This window comes from Somniosus microcephalus, chromosome 30 (genome assembly GCF_052327205.1).
Source record: "Somniosus microcephalus isolate GS21.2 chromosome 30, FLI_Smic_1.0, whole genome shotgun sequence".
NCBI classification, from domain to species: domain Eukaryota; kingdom Metazoa; phylum Chordata; class Chondrichthyes; order Squaliformes; family Somniosidae; genus Somniosus; species Somniosus microcephalus.
The window spans coordinates 40239102-40263461 of record NC_141016.1 but is presented as its reverse complement, the minus strand read 5'-3'; positions in this window follow the sequence as shown (position 1 = coordinate 40263461).

Below are 24360 nucleotides of genomic sequence, written 5' to 3'. Positions count from 1 at the left end.
AACAGGAAGTGACATATGACAGGAAGTGAGGTATGTACACAGTTCATAGTTCATAGTTCACAGGAAGTGATGACATAACTTCCCGGATGTTATCATTTTTATCACAACCACTATCTGCACGGGCAGAAGTTCACCTTGCTGACTGACCACCAACCACTTGTCTCCATCTTTAATCCAAAGAAGGGTGTTCCGGTGATGACTGCGCAACGACTACAAAGATGGTCCCTTTTTCTAGGAGCGAACCAATATGAAATAGAGTATAAGGGCACGAAACAGCATGGAAACACTGATGGGCTATCATGCCTGCCACTGCCTACTGCGGAGGAAGCACCAGCAGTGGACCCTGTCGAAATATTTTATTCGACTATAATTGAACGCTTGCCAGTAACTAACGCGGATATAGAGAAGGAGACCCGAAATGACCCGACACTGTCTCGGGTATATGATTTGACGGTGAAGGGATGGCCAGCACATGGCGATTCACTGTTGCCAGCATTCTCATCCAGAAGAGAACAGCTGTCAGTATGCCAGGGGACCTTGATGTGTGGATCCCGAGTGGTAATTCCACCCAAGTTAAGGGAGAGAGTGCTCAATGAGCTTCACGAAGGCCATCTGGGAGGGGTGAAAATGAAAAGCCTTGCTAGGGCTTATGTGTGGTGGCCGGGGATTGATCAGCAAATCGAGGACCTGACAAAGAGCTGCTCAGGATACCAGAAGGTCCAAAATGCACCACCACATGCCCCTCTACACCCATGGGAGTGGCCCTCCTCTTCATGGCAACGGGTGCATATTGATTTTGCTGGTCCATTCATGGACTCAATGTTCTTAATAGCCGTGGATGCGCACTCGAAATGGCCTGAGGTGATCAAAATGTCCTCCACCACCACGGAGAAAACGATTGCAGTCCTACGGACCATATTTGCCAGGAACGGCTTACCAGAGCAGATTTGCTCTGATAACGGACCACAGTTTGTGTCCGAATAGTTTCGGAAATTTATGAGAAGGAATGGGGTACGGCATTACACATCCGCCCCGTATCATCCAGGCACAAATGGATTGGCTGAGAGGTTCGTACAAACCTTTAAAAAGGCAGTAAGGGCCATGTGCGATGACGACATTCCACTGCAGCATAAGGTGGACAATTTCCTGTTAGCCTACAGAAATGCGACACATGCAGTTACCAACCAGACCCCGGCCATGATGTTCTTTAACCGAAGGTTGAGATCTCGTCTGGATTTGCTCAGACCAAATGTACGAAGAAATGTTGAGAATAAGCAATTCCAGCACATCAATGAGAAGCCGACAAGGAGCTTCAATGTAGGGCAACCAGTCTTGGCCCGCGACTACCGAACAGAGAAATGGCAACCAGGAACGATATGCACACGGCAGGGGCCACTAATGTACACAGTGGATGTTGGGGAGAACATTGTGAGACGCCATGCTGACCAGATCCTAGCATCGCAGGAACGAGTCAACCCCATGTCTCGCGTACCTGGTGATGAACCCGACATACAGGTAGCATCTACCCCAGAAACAGTAGCATCGGAAGCTGATGAACCAACCGACGACAGGGGGGCAGAATCGCCTCCGCACCAAGAGCAAGACACTCAGGAAAGGCGCTATCCAGAAAGGATCAGGAAGCTGCCCCAAAGACTGAATTTATAAATGGACTATTTTCAGTTAATGTTGCATGTTAAAAGTGTTAACTGTTAAATGAATGTTATGGTACTGTTAATCTAAAAGGGGAGGAATTGTAGTGTATGTACCTTTAAGGGGAGAACTACTTTTTACAGCTCCTGTATACTGTAGTACCGGCAGTGACCACACCTGTATATAAACCCTGAGTAGGGATCTGTACTTTTAGTTTTAGAGTAACCCTCATCCAGTAAACACCTGTTGATTGTTCCCTGCAGTCTCTGTCGATTTATTGAAGGACGCCATACCTCAAAATTCACGGATTTAACAGTAGGTATGAGGTAAGTTAGGTAAGTAATCATCAGATTGGAATTTAGCTTTGTCTTGCCTGGGCTGGAGAATTTTAGCTATGAGGAAAGATTGGAGAGGCTGGGGTTGTTTTCTTTGGAACAGAGGAGGCTGAGAGGGGATTTAATTGAGGTGTATAAAATGATGAGGGGACTAGACAGAGTGGATTGGAAGGACCTATTTCCCTTAGCAGAAGGGTTGATAACCAGGGGGCATAAATCTAAAGTAACTGGTCGGAGGTTTAGAGGGGATTTGAGGGGAAATTTTTTCACCCAGAGGGTGGTGGGGGTCTGGAACTCACTGCCTGAAAGGGTGGTAGAGGCAGAGACCCTCATCACATTTAAAAAGTATTTGGATGGGCACTTGAAGTGCTGCAACCTGCAGGGCTACGGACCAAGTGCTGGAAAGTGGGATTAGGCTGGAGAGCTCTTTGTCGGCCGGCACAGACACGATGGGCCAAATGGTCTCCCTCTGTGCTGTAAACTTCTATGATTCAATGATGAAAGAAATGGCATGGTCAGTGGTAGTTAGGACTTAACAGACAATCAGTCGTAAGTGGTTGCTTGAGTAGCTGGTAAAAGCTGTGACTCTCAAAAGGTATATATTCGGCACTAGTTTGCAAAAGCACAGAGCTTGAGCACTGAGCTTGGAAACAGAGGTGGGTGAATGCAATTGGAGCGGAGGAATTTGGTGAGAGCAGGAATCGGTGGAGAGGAAGAAGGCAGTTGAGACGTCTGACTGAAGAGGAGGAGTGGAGCCACAGAACCCAAGGACTCTAAGTTAATAGACACAAGAGTGGACCTGCGGGAGAGCGAGAGGAGTGGCCGCAAATAAAGGTAGGCCCCTGAGCCCAGAGGGAGCGCGAGGATCAGGGAGCGAGATAAAAAACCTGACGTCCTCACAAGGGAAGGAGCTGATTGGTCAGCAGCTGGTGCTGTTTTTTTTTTTAAATCTTGAGTTTATTTCTGTTAAGTTGGTTAACAGTCTATTAAATAGAGGCATGGCAGGGCACCTCAGTCCCATGGAATGCACATCCTGTGCCATGTGGGCACTCCAGGATTCTTCCCGTGTCCTGGACAACCTCGTGTGCAGGAGGTGTCGTCAGCTGGAGGAGCTCGAGCTCCGGGTTTCAGAGCTTCAACAGTAGCAGGCGTCACTGCAGTGCATCCGTGAGGCTGAAAGCTACGTGGATAGCAAGTTTCAGGAGGTGGCTACCCTGCAGCTAAGGAGTGTGCAGGTAGAGAGGGAACGGGTGACCACCAGACAGAAGAGAAGGACCAGGCAGGGAGTGCAGGAGTCCCCTGAGTGCATCTCACTCTCTAACCATTACTCTGAATACTGGTGAGGGCGATGGTTCCTCTGGGGAGAACATAACATAAGAAAGAGGAGCAGGAGTCGGCCATTCGGCCCTTTGAGCCTTCTCTGCCATTCAATAGGATCATTGCTGATCTTCTACCTCATCTCCACTTTCCTGCACCATCCCCGTATCCCATGATTCCCTTAATATTCAAAAATCTATCGATCTCTGTCTTGAATATACTCAACGACTGAGCCTCCACAGCCCTCTGGGGTAGAGAATTCCAAAGATTCACCTCCCTCTGAGTGAAGGAATTTCTCCTCATCTCAGTCCTAAATGGCCGACCCCTTATTCTGAGACTGTGACCCCTGGTTCTAGACTCCCCAGCCAGGGGAAACATCCTCTCTGCATCTACCCTGTCAAGCTTGATAAGAATTTTGTATGTTTCAATGAGATCACCTCTCATTCTTCTAAACTCTAGAGAATATAGGCCTGGTCTACTCAATCTCTCCTCATAGGACAATCCCCCCCATCCCAGGAATCAGTCTGGTGAACCTTCATTGCACTCCCTCTATGGCAAGTATATCCTTCCTTAGGTAAGGAGACCAAAACTGTCCACAATACTCCAGGTGTGGTCTCACCAGGGCCCTATATAATTGGAGTAAGACATCTTTACTCTTATACTCAAATACCCTTGTAATAAAGGCCAACATACCATTTGCTTTCCTAATTGCTTGCTGTACCTGCATGTTAACTTTCAGTGATTCGTGTACAAGGACACCCAGGTCCCTCTGCACACCAACATTTCCCAATCTTTCACCACTTAAAAAATACTCCGCTTTTCTATTTTTCGTATCAAAGTGGATAACTTCACATTTCTCCACAATGGGGCAGTAATTCCTCCCCAAACGCGTGAGTACGGAAGGGGTACTCACGCGTCTGGCCGGAGGAAATGCCGGTTTTCAGCATGCACAGCGCATGCGCTGAAAACCGCCATTTCCTCTCCTCTCACCCAAGAGTTGAAGAGGCTAGCGCGTGCGCTGTAGGGGGCAGCGCGTGCATCTTGGATTTCCTCTGTTTTGGGGGATTTACGCATGTCTAAAGGCCTCCGGTCTTTACGCTTGTAAAAAGCACACGTAAGTATTTATTTTTACAGGTAAGTGGTGTTTTAGTGTAATTTAGATTTTTTTTTCCCACAGGTTTATTATTTTAAAGAATCTACAATAAGGTAAGTTTAGTTTTAGACCCTTTTTATCAAAAATTTATTTTTTTCAAAAAAAAAAATTATTGTTTAAATTATTTTTTAAAACTTATTTATACTTAATTTAATGATTGGGATGTTTTTTAAATTTTTATTTAAAGTTTAAATAGTGTTTTGGGCCCCCGTAGTTTTCATGAGTTTGACAGTTCTTACTCTCAAACTCATGAATGAACCTTCCCCTCCCCTGATTGGTTGTACAGTGCTCACCTGATCCCAGCCGGCACATCGCACTAACTACGCCGCTGGATCAGGTAAGCACTGCGCGCTGACATCTGAACCGGGCCTGTGACAGGAAATGCAAGCAGGCCCGTGTTGTGTATGTAACCTGTACCACCTTAAGAGACCACCTTAAGAGATGGACTACTTTCTCTTGGCTACTGTATATTGTAGTACCGGTGGTGACCACACCGGTATATAAACTCTGTGTAGTAATTTGCTAAGCAGTTCAGCCCTGACCTTCGATTAGTAAAGACCTGTTTTAGTTATTCTTGTTGTCTGTGTCCAGTGATTTATATTAAGCATATCTGGAACACTCAGACTCAACAGTGGCGACGAGTCCGATCTTACCCTGCGGCAGTTTGCATCCAAGGCAGCTTCGTCCCCAGAACGGGCGTCGAGAAGAGGCATCCGCCCTCATCATCCTGCTGAGCACCGCATTCGCATGGGAGGCATCGAGAACCCGGGGAAATTACTGACCACGAAGTCCTCCATCAGCGACAGGCAGTGATCATCCTTCTACCACGGTGGTGGGTAAGCCGATCTAGCGACACGGGCAGAAAGTCGGCCGCGTTGTCAGTGGAGAAGGGGAGGGAAACCGGAGGAAAAAGGGCGGAGAACTCGACCGCGGCCGGTGAAAAGGACCGGGCTGCAATCGGGGCCGAGAGGCGCAGCGACAAGGGCAGCGTTAAGGCCACGAGAACCGCGGAGAACTTGACCGCAGCCGGTGTAAAGGGCCGGGCTGCAATCGGGGCTGAGAAGCGCAGCAACGAGGGAAGCGTTGAGGCCACGAGTACCGCGGGGGAGCAAAAGCAGCGTCGGGGGAAAGTAAGAACCGCTGGGAGGCGAGAACGGCAACAGCGCGGTCAGAGCCATTGTAGCCAGCGGGGGAAGAAGACAAGCGCGGGAAAAGCCGCCAAGCGCGGGAAGCCGCCATTGTAGTCGGCGGGGGAAGAAGACAAGCGCGGGAAAAGCCGCCAAGCGCGGGAAGCCGTCATCTTGGGAAAATAAAAAAATAATAAAAATTCAAGGATGCCTAAACACGGTAACATCACTGCTTTTGATAGTGATGTTGAAGATTGGACCACGTATGTAGAACGCATTGGAGTTTATTGTACAGCAAATGAAGTACCAGATGATAAGAAAGCAATAATATTATTAAACTCAATGGGGGCGAAGACGTACGGGTTATTGAAGCATCTGATAGCACCAGATAAACCGGCGGATCAGATTTTCGCAAAAATTGTTACGATCCTGCAAGAACATTTAAACCCCACGCCGCTGATGATAGCGGAACGATTTAAATTTTACAGCAGAACGCAGCTGAAAGAGGAAAGCAACGCTGAATTCTTAATTGAACTGCGTAAGCTATCAAAGTACTATCAGTTTGGTACAGGACTAGCAGATGCTCTGAGAGATAAATTCGTGTGTGGATTATTAAAAGAAGGAACACAAAAGCGTCTGCTAGAAGAAAAGGACCTTACGCTTGAGAAAGCTGTCACCATTGCAGCATTGCACGAGGCCGCAGCAAGAGGCACCACGGAAATGCAACTAAGGTCATCGGAACTCAGCACCAATCAAATGGCATTGGGTGCAGTAAAGTGTTATCGTTGCGGAAGGACAACGCACGATCAGAACCAGTGCTGGTTCAAAAATCAGGAATGCAGAAAATGTGGCAAGCTTGGTCACATAGCTAAAGTATGCCGGTCAGGTAAGAAGACCAGCAGCAAAAAGTCACCGCAGGAAAAGTGCAAAAAGGTACACAAGGTGACAGAGAACAGTTCGGATGAACAGAAGACGGATTCAGACTCCAGCAGTAAGGAACTGGGTTGTCTAAGAATACATAATGTGGGTAACACAGCAGACCACCAAACTATCTGGGTCACACTTCAGATAGCAGGAGTCCAAGTGAAGATGGAATTGGACACTGGATCGGCATTGACGGTCATGAATAAGCAAGATTACAAAAGGTTATTTCCACACATTCCCTTAAGGGATATGGAGATTGTTTTGAAAACATACACGGGGCAAAGAGTATACCCCATTGGAAAGATAAAGGTAAAGGTGGTCCACAAGGATAAAGAAAGCCGAGGAATGGACTTGTATGTGTTACCTGAGGGAGGTCCACCATTACTGGGACGGGAATGGATCAGGAGAATAAATATGGACTGGCATTCCTTAAAAGCACTAACTGTAGATTCCGGCAAAAAGGAAGATGTCAAACCTAAACGATTGTCCAGAATATTGGACGATGCTAAAGAGGTGTTCCAGCAGGGACTGGGAACACTGAAAGGAATTACGGCAAACATCAAAGTTGAAGAACATGCAAACCCGAAATTTTTCAAAGCCAGACCGGTTATGCGATACGACCTGCTGTGGAAGCTGAGCTGGAAGGACTAGAACGTTCCGGAGTACTGTCAAAGGCGGACTGGAGTGAATGGGCCACGCCCATTGTTCCCGTCATGAAGCATTCATCGAGTAACAAACCGGGGGAACCGGGGAAGGTTCGCATCTGTGGCGATTTCAAGGTCACTGTTAATTCGGTGCTTCACACGGTGCAATATCCGCTTCCACAGATTGAGGATATCTTCGCTTCGTTGGCTGGCGGGAAACACTTCACCAAGATAGACCTGGCGCAGGCGTATTTACAGATGGAAGTTGATGAAGCGTCACGCCAGTATCTCACGATCAACACGCATAAGGGCTTATATCGGTATAATAGACTGGTTTTTGGAGTGGCATCGGCTCCAGTGATTTGGCAAAGGGCCATGGAGCAGGTATTACAGGGAATTCCAGGCACACAATGTTACCTGGACGACATTCTGATTACAGGAAATGATGATGAGGAACACCTTGCAAATTTGGAACAGGTGCTCAACAGATTGAAAGAATATGGACTTCGAGTTAATCACCAGAAATGTGAGTTCTTTCAGAAGCAAATCTCGTACTGTGGTCACGTCATTGACCAGGAGGGGCTTCACAAGTCACCTGACAAGATCGAAGCTGTTGTGAAGGCTCCCGCTCCAGAGAATGTATCCCAGTTGAGGTCGTTCCTAGGGTTGATTAACTATTACCATAAGTTTCTGCCAAATTTATCCACGGTGCTACACCCGCTGAACACCCTTTTGCAGAAGGGAGTGCCATGGAAGTGGAGCGAGGACTGTAAGCGGGCCTTTCACAAAGGCAAGGCATTGATCACCTCTAAGGAAGTGTTGGCTCACTTTAACCCAATGCTGCCTATTCGGTTAGCTTGTGATGCTTCTCCATATGGTATTGGGGCAGTGCTCTCACATAAGTTGCCAAATGGCTTGGAAAGACCAGTCGCATTCGCATCCAGATCATTGACCTCCGCTGAGCGCAACTATGCTCAGATAGATAGGGAGGCTCTCAGCCTTGTGTGGGGAGTAGGAAAATTTAATCATTACCTGCAAGGGCAAAAGTTTACACTGCTGACAGACCACCAGCCGTTGGTTTCCATTTTTAACCCTAAGAAGGGTGTTTCGGTGATGACAGCGCAGAGGCTCCAGGGATGGTCCCTTTTCCTAGGAGCACATCAATATCAGATCAAATTCAAAGGTACAAAGCAACATGGTAATGCTGATGGGCTGTCGCGCCTGCCACTACCTACAGCGGAAGAGGCACCGACAGTTGACCCTGTCGAGGTATTTCACTCGACCATCATCGAATGTTTACCAGTCACCAATGCAAGTATTGAAAGAGAAACCAGGAACGACCCGACACTGTCTCGGGTCTACGAATTGACAGTGAAAGGATGGCCAGCTCATGGTGAACCACTGTTACCGGCATTCTCAGCCAGACGAGAACAGCTGTCTGTCTGTCAGGGAACATTGATGTATGGAACACGGGTGATTATTCCTCCTAAATTAAGGGAGAGAGTTCTAAAGGAACTGCATGAAGGTCATCTGGGGGGAGTCAAGATGAAAAGCCTTGCTAGGGCTTATGTGTGGTGGCCAGGCATCGACCAACAAATAGAGGATCTGACTAAAAGCTGCTCAGGGTGCCAAAAAGTTCAAAATGCACCTCCAATTGCACCGCTGCATCCATGGGAATGGCCTTCAACCCCATGGCAACATGTACATATTGACTTTGCAGGTCCATTCATGGACTCCATGTTTTTAATTGCGGTAGACGCACATTCTAAATGGCCAGAAGTGATTAAGATGGCGACCACTACCGGAAAAGACGATCGCAGTGTTAAGAATGATATTCACAAGAAATGGATTGCCAGAACAAATATGTTCAGACAACGGACCGCAGTTCGTGTCAGATGAATTCCAGAAATTCATGAAGAAGAATGGGGTGAAACATTATACCTCTGCCCCATATCATCCGGCTACAAATGGGTTGGCCGAGAGATTTGTACAAACGTTCAAAAAGGCGATTAAGGCCATGAGCGAAGACCAGATTCCACTACAACACAAGGTGGACAATTTCCTAATGGCATATCGAAACGCCACTCATGCAGTGACAAATCAAAGCCCTGCCATGATGTTCTATAACAGGAGGTTGCGGTCCAGGTTGGACTTGTTAAAACCAAATGTGCGGAGGGAAGTAGAAAACAAACAGTTCCAGCATATAAATAACAAGACCACTCGGAGTTTCGAAATAGGACAACCAGTGTTAGCCCGGGACTATAAGAATGAGAAATGGCAATCTGGAAAAATTCGTGCCAGACAAGGACCCCTGATGTACACGGTAGATATTGGTGAAAACGTAATACGACGTCATGCTGACCAACTTGTAGAATCGAGAACAAGGGTCGAACCCATGACTACGACAGAGACACCAGTGGAAGAAGTTAGTGAACCTGAAGCATCTACCTCAGACGCCAATGTATCTGATGATGTCCAATCCATAAGAGATCAACTAGATGAGTCACCCCAGCAACGAGAACCGGAGACCCCTGAAAGGCGTTATCCATCTCGGATCAGGAGGCCTCCTCAGAGACTGAATCTTTGAACAGATTTGCATGAAGTTGTATATATGTTATCCATGTTATGTTTAAATTGGGATGTATACTGTTAAGCTAAAAAGGGAGGAATTGTTGTGTATGTAACCTGTACCACCTTAAGAGACTACCTTAAGAGATGGACTACTTTCTCTTGGCTACTGTATATTGTAGTACCGGTGGTGACCACACCGGTATATAAACTCTGTGTAGTAATTTGCTAAGCAGTTCAGCCCTGACCTTCGATTATTAAAGACCTGTTTTAGTTATTCTTGTTGTCTGTGTCCAGTGATTTATATTAAGCATATCTGGAACACTCAGACTCAACAGCCCGGGCTTCAGATGTCAGTGCACAGGGTGAGTGCAGATCGGGGGCTTGCACGCGCGGCAAGCCCCCGACACCAAGTTCTGGGCCATTATATTCCATTTGCCATGTTCTTGCCCACCCACTTAACCTGTCTATATCCCATTGAAGCATCCTTGCATCCTCCTTACAACTTACATTCCCACCTAGCTTTGTATCATCAGCAAACTTGGATATATTACATTTGGTCCCCTCATCCAAATCATTGATGTAGATTGTGAATAGCTGAGGCCCAAGCACTGATCCTTGCGGTACCCCACTAATTACAGCCTGCCAACCTGAAAATGACCCCTTTATTCCTACTCTCTGTTTTCTGTCCGTTAACCAATCCTCAATCCATGCTAGTATATTACCCCCAATCCCATGAGCCCTAATTTTGTTTAATAACCTCTTGTGTGGCACCTTATCGAATGCCTTCTGAAAATCCAAATACACCACATCCACTGGTTCCCCCTTATCTATTCTGCTAGTTACAACCTCAAAAATCTCTAACTGATTTGTCAAACACGATTTCCCTTTCATAAATCCATGTTGACTCTGCCCAATCCTATTATTATTTTCTAAGTGCCCTGTTACCACAGCCGTAATAATAGATTCTAGCATTTTCCCTACTACTGATCTGAGGCTAACTGGTCTGTAGCTCCTGGTTTTCTCTCTCCCTCCTTTCTTAAATAGTGGGGTTACATTTGCTACCTTCCAATCCACGGGAACTGTTCTAGAATCTATGGAATTTTGGAAAATGACAACCAATGCATCCACTATCTCTATAGCCACCTCTTTCAAAACCCTAGGATGTAGGCCATCAGGTCCTGGGGATTTATCGGCTTTCAGTCCCATTCATTTCTCTAATCCAATTTTTTTACTAATACTAACTTTCAGTTCCTCATTCTCGCTAGAGCCTTGGTCCTCCACTATTTCCGGGAAGTTTTTTGCGTCTTCTTCCATGAAGACAGACACAAAGTATTTGTTTAATTTCTCTGATAGTTCCTTATTCCCCATTATAATTTCTCCTGTCTCAGCCTGTAAGGTACCCACATTTACCTTTGCTAATCTTTTCCTTTTTACATACCTATAGAAGCTTTTACAGTTTATTTTTATGTCTCTCGGTAGTTTACTCTCATTCTATTTTCCCTTTCTTTATCAATTTCTTGGTCCTCCTTTGCTGAATTCTAAAATCCTCCCAATCCTCAGGCTTACTACATTTTTTGGCAACATTATAAGCCGCTTCCTTTGATCTAATACTATCTTTAACTTCTCTTGTTAGCCACGGTTGGACCACTTTTCCTGTGGGGTTTTTGTGCCTTAAAGGAATGTATATTTGTTGTAAATTATGTATTAATTCTTGAAATGCTAGCTTTGTTTAGATTTAAGAATTTAGTTTCTGATTTAACTAAATCACTTTCAAACTCAATATAAAATGCCATCATATTATGGTCACTCTTACCTAAAGGCCCCTTTACTACGGTTTCAACAGAGTGCTGAGAGTTGGGTGAGTCAGGGAGTCTTAACTGGTTGCTGAAATCAAACTTTTGTTTGTTTCACATTTACTGTGTACTGTTTACTGTTTAAAATCTAAATTTCCCAGCTTTAAGCAGGGTTAAAAAGGGATAAACAAGTCCTACAACTCAGAGCAGCTGAAGGCAGTTAACACGGGAAACTGGAGTAATCTGGTTAACCTGGTTCTCCTGTAGCTGGGCTCAGCAAGTCTTTGTTTCAGGGCCCATAAAAACAGGCTTTGAAGTGCGATTTTGCACTGAGTGCGGTTTTTCAACAGAGTGCTGAGATTTGGGTGAGTCAGAGAGTTGGGTGAGTCAGGGAGTTAGGTGAGGCAAGGCCTCAGAGCTTCGGCGGGTGCTTCAGCGGTAGAGCGGGCCTACATAAGGGCTCCAGAGACCAGGTAAGGCTTACTTTACTGGTGGTATTGAATTAATTTAATTTAACTTGATTAAAGGGGTAGGTCATGCCAGGAGAGCCCAGCCCCGTGATATGCTCCTCTTGCTCTATGTGGGAATTCAGGGACGCTGCCAGTGTCCCTGACCAACGCGTGTGCCAGAAATGCATCCAGCTGCAGCTACTAACGGGCCGTCTTGTGGTGCTGGAGCTGCGGGTGGATGGGTTGTGGAGCATTCACGATGCTGAGAGGGTCGCGAATTACTCGTACAGTGAGTTGGTCACACCGCAGGGTAGGGCTGCACAGGCAGAAGGGAAATGGGTGACCACCAGGCGGAACAATAGAAGCAGGCAGGTAGTGCAGGGGACCCCTGTGGCCATCCCCCTTTCAACCAGGTATACCGCTTTGGATACTGTTGGGGGGGATGACTTACCAGGGGAAGGCGGCAGCAGCCAACTTCCTGGCACTGGGGGTGCTCCTGCTGCCCAGGAAGGGAGGAAAAAGAGTGGGAGAGCAATAGTGGTAGGGGATTCTATAGTAAGGGGAACAGATAGGCGTTTCTGTGGCCGTAGACGTGAATCCAGGATGGTTTGTTGCCTCCCTGGTGCCAGGGTCAAGGATGTCACTGAGCGGCTGCAGGGCATTCTGGAGGGGGAGGGCGAACAGCCAGAGGTCGTGGTCCACATTGGTACCAACGACATAGGTAAAAAGAGGGATGAGGTCCTGCAGCAAGAATTTAGGGAGCTAGGTAGAAGATTAAAGAGCAGGACCTCAAAGGTTGTAATCTCTGGATTACTCCCGGTGCCATGTGCTAGTGAGTATTGGAATAGGAAGATAGAACAGATGAATGCGTGGCTAAAGGGATGGTGCAGGAGGGAGGGCTTTAGTTTCCTGGATCACTGGGTCTGCTTCTGGGAAAGGTGGGACTTGTACAAGTCGGACGGTTTACACCTGAACCAGAGGGGGACCAATATCCTTGCGGGGAGGTTTGCTAGCACTGTTGGGGGGGGTTTAAACTAACTTGGCAGGGGGATGGGATACAGAGTGGAGCTATAGTAGGGGGCGATTTACAGCCAAATACAGAGGAAAAAACAAGTCAGCTGGGAAGGCAGAGCAAATATGTGAAGGCAAAAGGGAATATGGCAAGGCTGGAAGGCATTTATTTTAATGCAAGGAGTCTTGCAAATAAGGTGGATGAACTGAAGTTGTTGTTGAACACGTGGGAGTACGATATTGTTGCTATCACGGAGACATGGTTGAGGGAGGGTCAGGACTGGCAGCTCAATATTCCGGGGTATAGAATCTTCAGGCGAGACAGAGGGGGGTGTAAAAGGGGAGGGGGTGTTGCAATATTAATTAAGGAGTCAATTACTGCTGTAAGGAGTGATGATATATTAGCGGGTTCCTCTAATGAGGCCATATGGGTAGAACTTAAAAACAAAAAGGGGGCAAGCACTTTGCTGGAAGTGTACTATAGGCCCCCAAACAGTCAGGGGGAGATAGAGGAACAGATATGTAGGCAATTCTCAGAAAAGTGCGAAAATAATAGGGTAATAATAGTGGGGGATTTCAACTTCCCCAATATTAATTGGGATGGTCAGAGTGTGAAAGGCTTAGAGGGTGCAGAATTCTTAAAGTGCATCCAGGAGAGCTTTTTGAGCCAACATGTAGAAAGTCCTACAAGAGAGGGGGCGGTACTGGACCTAATTCTAGGGAATGTAGCCGGGCAAGTGGTGGAAGTGTCAGTAGGAGAGCATTTTGGCGACAGTGACCATAATTCGGTGAGATTTTGGGTGATCATGGAAAAAGACAAAGACGGCCCAGAAATAAGGGTTCTAAATTGGGGGAAGGCCGACTTTAATATGATAAGGCAGGATCTGGCCAAAGTGGACTGGGAGCAGCTACTTATAGGAAAATCCACATCAAAGCAGTGGGAGACTTTCAGAAGGGAAATAGAGAGAGTACAACGCCAACATGTTCCCGTAAAGGTCAAGGGTGGGACCAACAAGCAAAGGGAACCTTGGATGACAAGGGATATACAAAAATGCATTAGGAAAAAAAGGGGGGCTTTTGGCAGTTACAAAAGACTAAAGATGGAGGAAGCCCTAGAGGAGTATAAAAAGTGCAGGGGCATACTTAAAAAAGAAATTAGGAGGGCGAGGAGGGGCCATGAAATAACACTGGCGAGCAAAATAAAGGAAAATCCTAAGATGTTTTATAAGTATATTAAGGGCAAGAGGATAACCAGGGAAAGTGTAGGGCCCACTAGGGACCAAAGTGGCAATCTGTGTGTAGAGCCAGATGATGTACGCGGGGTTTTAAATTAATTTTTTGCATCTGTGTTCACTATGGAGAAAGACGATGTAGACATAGAAATCGGGCAAGGGGACTGTGATATACTTGAACATATTAGCATCGAGCGGGAGGAGGTACTAGCAGTTTTAGCAGGCCAAAAAGTGGATAAATCCCCAGGCCCGGACGAGATGTATCCCAGGCTGCTGTGTGAGGCAAAGGAGGAGATTGCAGGGGCTCTGACACAAATTTTCAGAACCTCTCTGGCCACAGGGGATGTACCAGAGGACTGGAGAACAGTTAACGTAGTACCATTATTCAAGAAGGGTAGCAGGGATAAACCAGGGAATTACAGGCCAGTGAGCCTAACATCTGTGGTAGGGAAATTATTGGAAAAAATTCTGAGGGACAAAATTAGTCTCCACTTGGAGAGGCAAGGATTAATCGGGGATAGTCAGCATGGCTTTGTCAAGGGTAAATCATGTCTGACCAATCTGATTGAATTTTTCGAGGGGGTGACTAGGTGTGTGGATGAGGGAAATGCTATGGATGTGGTATACATGGACTTCAGTAAGGCTTTTGACAAAGTCCCGCATAGGAGACTGGTCAAGAAGGTAAGAGCCCATGGGATCCAGGGTGCCTTGGCACGTTGGATCCTAAACTGGCTGAGTGGCAGGAGGCAGAGGGTGATGGTCGAAGGTTGCTTTTGTGACTGGAAGCCTGTGTCCAGTGGGGTACCTCAAGGATCGGTGCTGGGTCCCTTGCTGTTTGTGAGCTACATAAATGATTTGGATGAGAATGTAAAAGGTATGATCAGTATGTTCGCAGATAACACAAAAATTGGTGGGGTGGTAAATTGCAAGGAGGAAAGCCTCAGGCTACAGGACGATATAAACGGGTTGGTCAGATGGGCGGAAAAGTGGCAAATGGAATTTAACCCGGAAAAGTGCAAGGTGATGCATTTTGGACGGACAAATAAGGCAAGGGAATACACAATGAGTAGTAGGACCCTAGGAAGTACAGAGGGTCAGAGGGACCTTGGTGTACATGTACATAGATCCCTGAAGGCAGCGGAACAGGTAGATAAGGTGTTTAAAAAGGCATATGGGATACTTGCCTTCATTAGCCGAGGCATAGAATATAAGAGCAGGGAGGTTATGATGGAGCTGTACAAAACGCTGGTAAGGCCACAGCTGGAGTACTGTGTGCAGTTCTGGTCGCCTCACTATAGGAAGGATGTGATTGCTTTGGAGAGGGTGCAGAGAAGATTCACCAGGAGGTTACCTGGGATGGAGCGCCTCAGCTATGAAGAAAGACTAAACAGGCTGGGGTTGTTTTCCTTGGAGCAAAGAAGGCTGAGGGGGGACCTGATTGAGGTGTACAAAATGATGAGGGGCATAGATAGGGTAGATAAAGAGGAACTTTTCCCCTTAGTAGGGGGGTCAATAACAAGGGGGCATAGATTCAAGGTAAGGGGCAGGAGGTTTAGAGGGGATTTGAGGAGGAACTTTTTCACCCAGAGGGTGGTTGGAGTCTGGAACTCTCTGCCTGAAAGGGTGGTAGAGGCAAGAACCCTCACAACATTCAAGAAGCATTTGGATGAGCACTTGAAATGCCATTGCATACAAGGCTATGGACCAAATGCTGGAAAATGGGATTAGATTGGACAGGGGTGGATGGACGGCGCAGACACGATGGGCCGAAGGGCCTCTTTCTGTGCTGTATAACTCTATGACTCTATGACAAGGTTAATAATTAACCCTTTTTCATTGCACAATACTAGATCTAAAATAACTTGTTCCCTAGTTGGTTCCTCAACATACTGATCTAGAAAACTATCTTGTATACATTCCATGAATTCGTCCTCCACACTATTGCTGTAAATTTGGTTTGCCCAGTCTATATGTAGATTAAAGCCCCCCATGATTACCCTTGTTACATGCGCCTCTAATTTCCTGATTTATACTCTGCCCTACATTACAACTACTGTTTGGGGACCTATAAACAACTCACCAATGTTTTCTGCCCCTTGCTGTTTCTTAGCTCCACCCAAACTGATTCTACTTCTTGATTTTGGAGCTAAGATCCTTTCTCCCTACTGTCTTTATCCCATCCTTTATTATCAGGGCTACCCCTCCTCCTTTTCCATTTTGCCTTCTCTTCTAAAAGTTCAGTATCCTGGAATATTTAGTTCCCAACCTTGGCCACATTGCAACCACGTCTCTGTAATGGCTATTCGATCAAATCTATTAATTTCTATCTGCGCTATTAATTCATCTATTTTGTTGCGAATGCTTTGCGCATTCAGATATAGTGCCTTTAGCTTTGACTTATTTCTATTCTTCCCTGATGTCACCTTAGTCACTGATGCTTTATTACCTTTGTTACTCTCTGTCCCTTCCTGACTAACTCTGCTTATTTTTACCCGAAACTCTACTCTGGTCTAGAGCCTTAACTTTTCTCTTGCTGCTTTTAAATTTACTCTTTCCTGAATTGTCCCACGTCCCTTCATTAGTTTAAAGCCCTGTCTACAGCCCTAGTTATTCGGTTCACCAGGACACTGGTCCCTGCCAGTTTAAGTGGAGCCCGTCTCATCAGAACAGCTCCCTCTTTCCCCAGTACTGGTGCCAGTGCCCCATGAACTGAAACCCCTTCCTCCCACGCCACTCTTTGAGCCACGCATTTAAACCTCTAATCTGTTTGTCCCTATGCCAATTTGCATATGGCTCAGGTAACAATCCAGAGATTATTACCTTTGAGGTTCTGCTTTTTCATTTGGATCTTAGCTCCTCAAACTTCCTCAGCAGAATCTCATTCCTAGTTCTACCTACGTCGTTGGTTCCTACATGGACCACGACAACTGGATCCTCCCCCTCACACTCCAAGTTCTCCTCAGCCGCGAGGAGATATCCTTAACCCTGGCAGGGAACTCAACCTTCGGAACAACCTGGAGGGGTCAAGGACAGAATCTATTTGGTTAGAGTTAAGAAACGATAGAGGTGCCATTTCACTACTGGGTGTGCTCTATAGGTCACCAACTAGTGAGAAGAATATAGAGGATCAAAATTTGCAGAGAAATTATGGAGGTGCGCAAGAACTATAGAGTAGTGATAATGGGAGACTTCAACTGTCCTAATATAGACTGGGATAGTAATAGTGTAAAGGGCAGAGGAGGAAGAACTTCTGAAGTGTGTTCAAGAGAATTTTCTTGACCAGTACATTTCCGGCCCAATGAGGAAGGAAGCATTGCTGAATCTGGCTTTGGGGAATGAGGTGGGTCAAGTGGAGCAAGTGTCAGTAGGGGAACATTTAGAAAACTGTGATAATAGTATCATAAGGTTTAGATTAGCTATGGAAAAGGATAGGGAGCAATCTAGAGTAAAAATACTTAATTGGAGGAAGGCCAATTTCAATGGGTTGAGAACGGATCTGGCCCGGGTAAATTGGAATCAAAGATTGGCAGGCAAAACTGTAATCGAACAATGGGCTGCCTTTAAAGAGGAGATGGTTCGGGTACAGTCGAGGTACATTCCCACGAGGGGGAAAGGTAGGGCAACTAAAGCCAGAGCTCCCTGGATGATGAAAGAGATAGAGAGTAGGATGAAGCAGAAAAAGGGCGAGTACGAGAGATGTCAGGTCGAGAATATAAGTGAGAACCAGGCTGAATATAGAAAGTTCAGAGGGGAAGTGTAAAATGAAATAAGAGGGGCAAAGAGAGAGCAGGAGAATAGATTGGCAGCGAACATAAAAGGAAATCCAAAAGTCTTCTATAGGCATATAAATAGTAAACAGGTAGTAAGAGGAGGGGTGGGGCCAATTAGGGACCAAAAAGTAGATCTACGCATGGAGACAGAGACTGAGGTACTAACTGAGTACTTTGCATCTGTCTTCACCAAGGAAGAGGATGCTGCCATAGACATAGTGAAGGAGGAGGTAGTGGAGACACTGGATGGGATAGTTTGACCTCGGTAGTGGGGAAGCTTTTAGAAACAATAATCGGGACAAAATTAGCCGTCACTTGGCTAAGTGTGGATTAATTAAGGAAAGCCAGCACAGATTTGTTAAAGGCAAATCGTGTTTAACTAACTTGATTGAGTTCTTTGATGAGGTAACAGAGAGGGTTGATGAGGGTAATGTGGTTGACGTGGTGTACATGGACTTCCAAAAGGCGTTCGACAAAGTGCCACATAATATTCTTGCCAGCAAAGTCAAAGCCAATGGAATTAAAGGGGATAACAGCAGCATGGATATGAAATTAGCTAAGTGACAGGAAACAGAGTAGTGGTGAACGGTTGTTTTTCGGACTGGAGGAAGGTATACAGTGGTGTTCCCCAGGGGTCGGTTCTAGGACCACTGCTTTTCTTGATATATATTAATGACTTGGACGTGGGTGTACAGGGCACAATTTCAAAATTTGCAGATGACCCATAACTTGGAAGTATAGTGAACAGTGAGGAGGAGTGATAGATTTCAGGAAGACATAGACAGGCTGGTGGAATGGGCAGACACGTGGCAGATGAAATTTAGCGTAGAAAAATGTGAAGTGATACATTTTGGTAGAAAGAATGAGGAGAGGAAATATAAACTAAAGGGTACAATCCTAAAGTGGGTGCACGAACAGAGAGACCTGGGGGTATATGTGCACAAATCATTGAAGGTGGCAGGGCAGGTTGAGAAAGTGGTTAAAAAAGCATACAGGATCCTGGGCTTCATAAATAGAGGCATAGAGTACAAAAGTGTGGAAATGATGAACCTGTATAAAACACTGGCTCGGCCCCAACTGGAGAATTGTGTCCAATTCTGGGCACCGCACTTTAGGAAGGATGTGAAGGCCTTAGAGAGGGTGCAGAAAAGATTTACGAGATTGATTCCAGGGATGAGGACTTCAGTTACGTTGATAGACTGGAGAAGCTGGGGTTATTCTCCTTGGAGCAGTGAAGATTGAGGTGTTCAAAATCATGAGGGGTCTAGACAGAGTAGATTGAGAGAAACTGTTCCCATTGGCGGAAGGGTCGAGAACCAGAGGACACAGATTTAAGGTGATTGTCAGAAGAACCAAAGGCAACGTAAGAAAAAACTTTTTTACGCAGCGAGTGGTTAGGATCTGGAATGCACTGCCTGAAAGGGTGAAGGATTTGGAGCGGGTACAGAGGAGATTTACTAGAATGGTTCCAGGGATGAGGGATTACAGTTATGTGGATAGACTGGAGAAGCTGGGGTTGTTCTCCTTAGAGCAGAGAAGGCTAAGAGGAGTTTTGATAGAGTTGTTTAAAATCATGAAGGGTGTTGATTAAGTAAATAAAGAGAAACTGGCTGAAGGGTCGAGAACCAGAGGGCACAGATTTAAGGTGATTGGTAAAAGAACCAGAGGTGACATGAGGAAAAACTCTTTTTACACAACGAGTGGTGAGGATTTGGAATGCGCTGCCTGATAGGGCAGTGGATACAGATTCAATAGCAGCCTTCAAAAGGGAATTGGATATATACTTGAAGGAAAATAAATTTGCAGGGATATGGGGAAATGGCGGGGGAGTGGGACTAACTGGATTGCTCTTCGAAAGAGCCGGCGCAGACTCGATGGACCGAATGGCCTCCTTCTGTGCTGTACTATTCTGTAATTCTATAAAGTAAATAGCAAGATTAGGACAAGAGTACACAGGTTCATATTAGCGGCAAATTTAGGACTGATCAGGAAATGCTTCTTCATACAAAGACTGAGCAACACCTGGGCCAGGCTCCTGGGGAGAGTATAGGAATCATTTCACAAGCAACCTCTTGCTTTATCGACCTTTCTTGCAGTGTCTGTCCCTCGCTATTGCAGGCTCTCTCGCAGTGTCAGTCTCTGTCTCGGTTTCTGTATCTCTTGCTGTTATATTTTTGGCCTGGGATCAGGAGAGGTATCTGATGCTGTCTGCACACTGTATGCAGTTTCGGCCAATAGTTTAAATCCAGGACGAAACAGGAGTGAACCCGGCTCCCAAGACCCACAGAAAGTCTGTTCCTACTGTTGTTGGAAGACTGTAAATACACATCGCCACTGAGCAAAGAGTTTGTCACTGATGGTGAGAAACAGCCTGTTTACTGCTGGCTGTAAATTTTCGATGTCAAACGCCTTCTTTCTGTCTGTTTCAGAATCCTTTGTTCGTATATTGACACAAACTCGTGCCCTAAATTAGCACTTCCAGCATTGTCTCTTTGGAAGTTGTAGGGGGTTTCTCTTGCTCGTTCTGGTCTCCTACCAGGCTTCATGCAATAATTACCCTTGAGTGGTTCGACCCACTCTCCCCTACGGTTCTAGACCTTGGACTTAGGTGCAGGGAACTGTAGTGCAGAGAAAACTCAATAGACCAGGTCGAATAGCACGAAATGGATGCTTTTATTATTAAACAGTTTGCAGCATTAAGAAATACATGTCATAAGCACAGATTAATGTAACTACAAGCATACACATATCTATAAACTTAACTCTATGGAAATGGGAACACACGGCACATCGTAAAAGGGGAAACACATTACGATTACCCTTACCCCCTCCCCTAGACCTAGACTAAGTTTCGACTTGAGGAACTCGGAATCATGCTCACCACTTTCAGATTCGCAAAAGAGGGGGTTCGCAGCCCCTTTGGCACAGCTTTTCGTCGTCACGTGGATTTGGAAACTTCTGGCGCAACTTGTTTTTCTCTCTCTCAGGCGATGAGGCAGTGGACACAGCCTCGATGAGCGCTCGTCATGACTGAATCCGTTAAAAGTTGTTGAAGAACTGGATGTCCATGGGAGACTCAGTCACCGATCCCTGGTCGAATGGTATGTTGAGGCCCTGGAGGGCTAGGCCCGGAATGTCCTTTTTCTCCGGCCTGGATCGTCGGTTTTCCTGAGGGTGTCTTCTTCTTCGGCCTGGGTCGTCGATGATCTCCCGACAAAAGTACCCGGGCCACCCTCGTCGTGGCCGAGCCTTGCCTGGCCGAACATCGACCACGTTCCTAAACCGAAGTGCTGTCTTAACCGGAGAGTCTGTCCCGGTGCGTTGAAGAAATGAAAACCCGAGGTGAAGCTTGAATTCCAGAAGAAGCGTACCGTAGAAGAACCGTTTGAGTTCCGAAGCTCCTGACGAAGTTCTGAAGCGTTAAGTGTACTGATGGACTTTTCAATCCATAGTTATACCTTTTTGGGACAGTCTTATCTCCTGCCAAATCTTTGTAATATTTTTGGCGGGCAGAAATCTCTGCAGGGGCGCTTTGTCTTGTAACAGGAGCCGGTGATAGCTTAACTGGCCTTCCTGGCCGATAATGTCTTTTACTTTGTCACCGTAACTCGGTTCGCATATTGATCGGTCTGGAGATTGCCCTTGATGGCTGTTAAACGGTCTTTCCTTTGTACAGTAAATGGGTTTAAGTGTTCATTCAATTGTCTGCCCATTTCTTGATGGGCCCCATCCTGTTACCTGAAACTGTCTTGTACTTAGAATCCAATTAATATGTATGCTCAGTTCCCTGAGTTTCGTTTTCCCGATGCGGGCTTACTGTCCTCAATCCACAAGCCTGTCTGGCTTGCAGTAACAGAAATCAAATGGACCCAGAAACTGATCACGAGGTCCGGTGGCCATTTTGTATGCCCCTTTTTATCAAAGGTTTTTCTGTACAAGCTTTCTCTTGGTCAATAAACTGTCTTATCAACCCTGTTTTGTTGCGTGATTGAATTCCTGATAATTTCGAATCTTACAGTCCCCCCTGTGATACTGATAGCTTGCTTAAAGTATCAATAATCCTCGGTGAGCAAATTTTCCCTGATACCTCATGTCCAAACATTCCTGATAATTAACTATCTATGACCCTCACGACACATGCAGTTCCCATTTCTGAAAAATTACCTTGTGTACAGTTGGACAATCATAGGCAGTATTATCTTATACTATAACACATTGATTTATTCAGATGTGAAGGGGGCCAATGCCCCTTGCACCACCTGCATACACCTTTTATTAATCAAACAAAACAAAACTTCACCAACGGCTATAACATTACAGTATTCACACACTTAAATCATGCAGTGGCTGAAATCCAAAAATGGAGGGCCGCTTTAACTTTTAATACTAGCCGCTTACACTGGGGTGTCCTCTTCCCCCACTTGTACATAGCGTTCTCTCCATTCTCCTGTGTTCTCGTGCCTCTGGAGGCGTTTGCCTCTCTTGCAATGCATGAACAATAAAAATATTACAATTAAAACCTGACACGCTACTAGGATGTGGGATGCTATTCTAATCCAGGCCGGGATCTCTATATTGGTGAACAGGTCCCACCATGGTGGGGTGACTATGTCCAATATGTCCTTCCCTATCTCTAATGTCTTCTGCTCCAGTGTGTAGAAATGTTTCTGTGAAACTATAACGGCTTTTAAAATCTTGGTGAGATGTTCGGGGAGAGGGGGAATGACATAACCAAAATGCGCGAAGAATCGCTAAAAGTCCGTGAAATTCTCTTTTACAGTGAGGTGAACGGTGGAGGGTGCAGGAATGGGGACAATCCGTTGTTGTGCCACTTGAACTTCAGCCCTGGGTTTGAAACAGAAACTGATGTCACTGACCGGACACCACTCGTGCTGTCCGTGGCGGTAGTGAGGCGCTGCAGTGGTGACACAGTATGTCCCACCTCCGATATATGCCACCTGCGGGGGCACATGGTCCTTTGCCATTGCCTCCATGGTGCAATTTATTGGCTTCGCGCTAGCGGCTCTGAACCCGCACTGTGGTTTCAAAAAGGCGTTCATGTGCTGGGGACACAGGATGATGTGTGCTCCCCGGCTACGACACCCCGAGAGGTCGGTGCCTGCCATCGTACGCTCCCATCTGATGACATAAGGCGGGACCACTGCGTAACGAATGTGTGCACCCCCCTGAATGACTCCAATGTTCTCCACCCTGTATACCGGGGCGGGCTTTGCTGCGGGACCCAACACCGGCATCCTCACCACTATTCCCATGATAGTGTGGTTTGAGCGTCCGCAGTCCACTGGGACTGGGTATGCCTCTGCAGCTAGTCTGAGCTGGCACGGGCTTAATGCATTCTCAAAGGGGTGGAGCGCTTGCAAGTGCTTGTTGCTGATCCAGGACGGGACCAAACCTTGTTTAAAATCCTCCAGATTACTGCGGCCCTCGCCCAGTAACCACGCCCCGTATAGCACACAGGCCTCGTTCTGCGCAGCCTGATCGGACGCATTCCGATCCTCCTTAATGAGCGCATTTACCGTTCTAGCGTGTTTCTCCAGCTCAGCAATTATTTCCTTTAAGTGTAGTGTCATGGCTTGGTCCTCATGCAGCTCAGAACCCACTACCTTATTCTCGCTTGTCAGTATGTTCCTTAACTGGGCCTTTAAACCATTGATCTGTGTCTGCAGCTCCACGTTGTCTAGAGCTTTGACAACAGACGTTCTGGTGTTAAAAGCAGTGAAAATGTCATTTACAGTACCCCTTCTTTGCCTTCCTACCCGATCCAAAACTTCCTGTGGTGTGGTGTATAATTTGGCCTTGTCGATGTCGGCAAAGTCAAACTCGTAAAATTGTCTGAACATTCGGGTTAACAGTACCTGGTACAACTGTTCCGTTTCCCTGGGACACCACTCAGGCAATCGTACCTCAGTGAGGTTTAAAATCACTGAGGCCACCGCGTAGTGTACCCCTTGGTACAGCACCTGACCAGTGGGTACCAATACTAGACCGTTCCCGGGTCCCTTTGTGGTGGTGGGGCACCCTTCCTTCTGGGCTAGTGCTACCGGAATCGTGGGCAGGGGCTTGCGTGGGCGGGTGATGAGTTCAGTGGCGTTTACTGGAATTGGGGAGTATGGGGCTCCGCATGCCCGAGTGCTGACATCCCATCTCATTCCCTTTCCTTCATCTTGCCACTGCCTCTGGAAAAAGATGGATACGCCCTTGGGGCAGACGCGTTTCGAACCCCACATACAGACATATATCCCTTCATCTGGTTCCCACCATTTGTCCCAACACACACGTAATTGTCCGTGAATCCCCGTAATTGTCCGATGGGTATTGTTACCCAGTCGTTCTCACTCGATGGTAGAGTTCTTCATGTCCTTC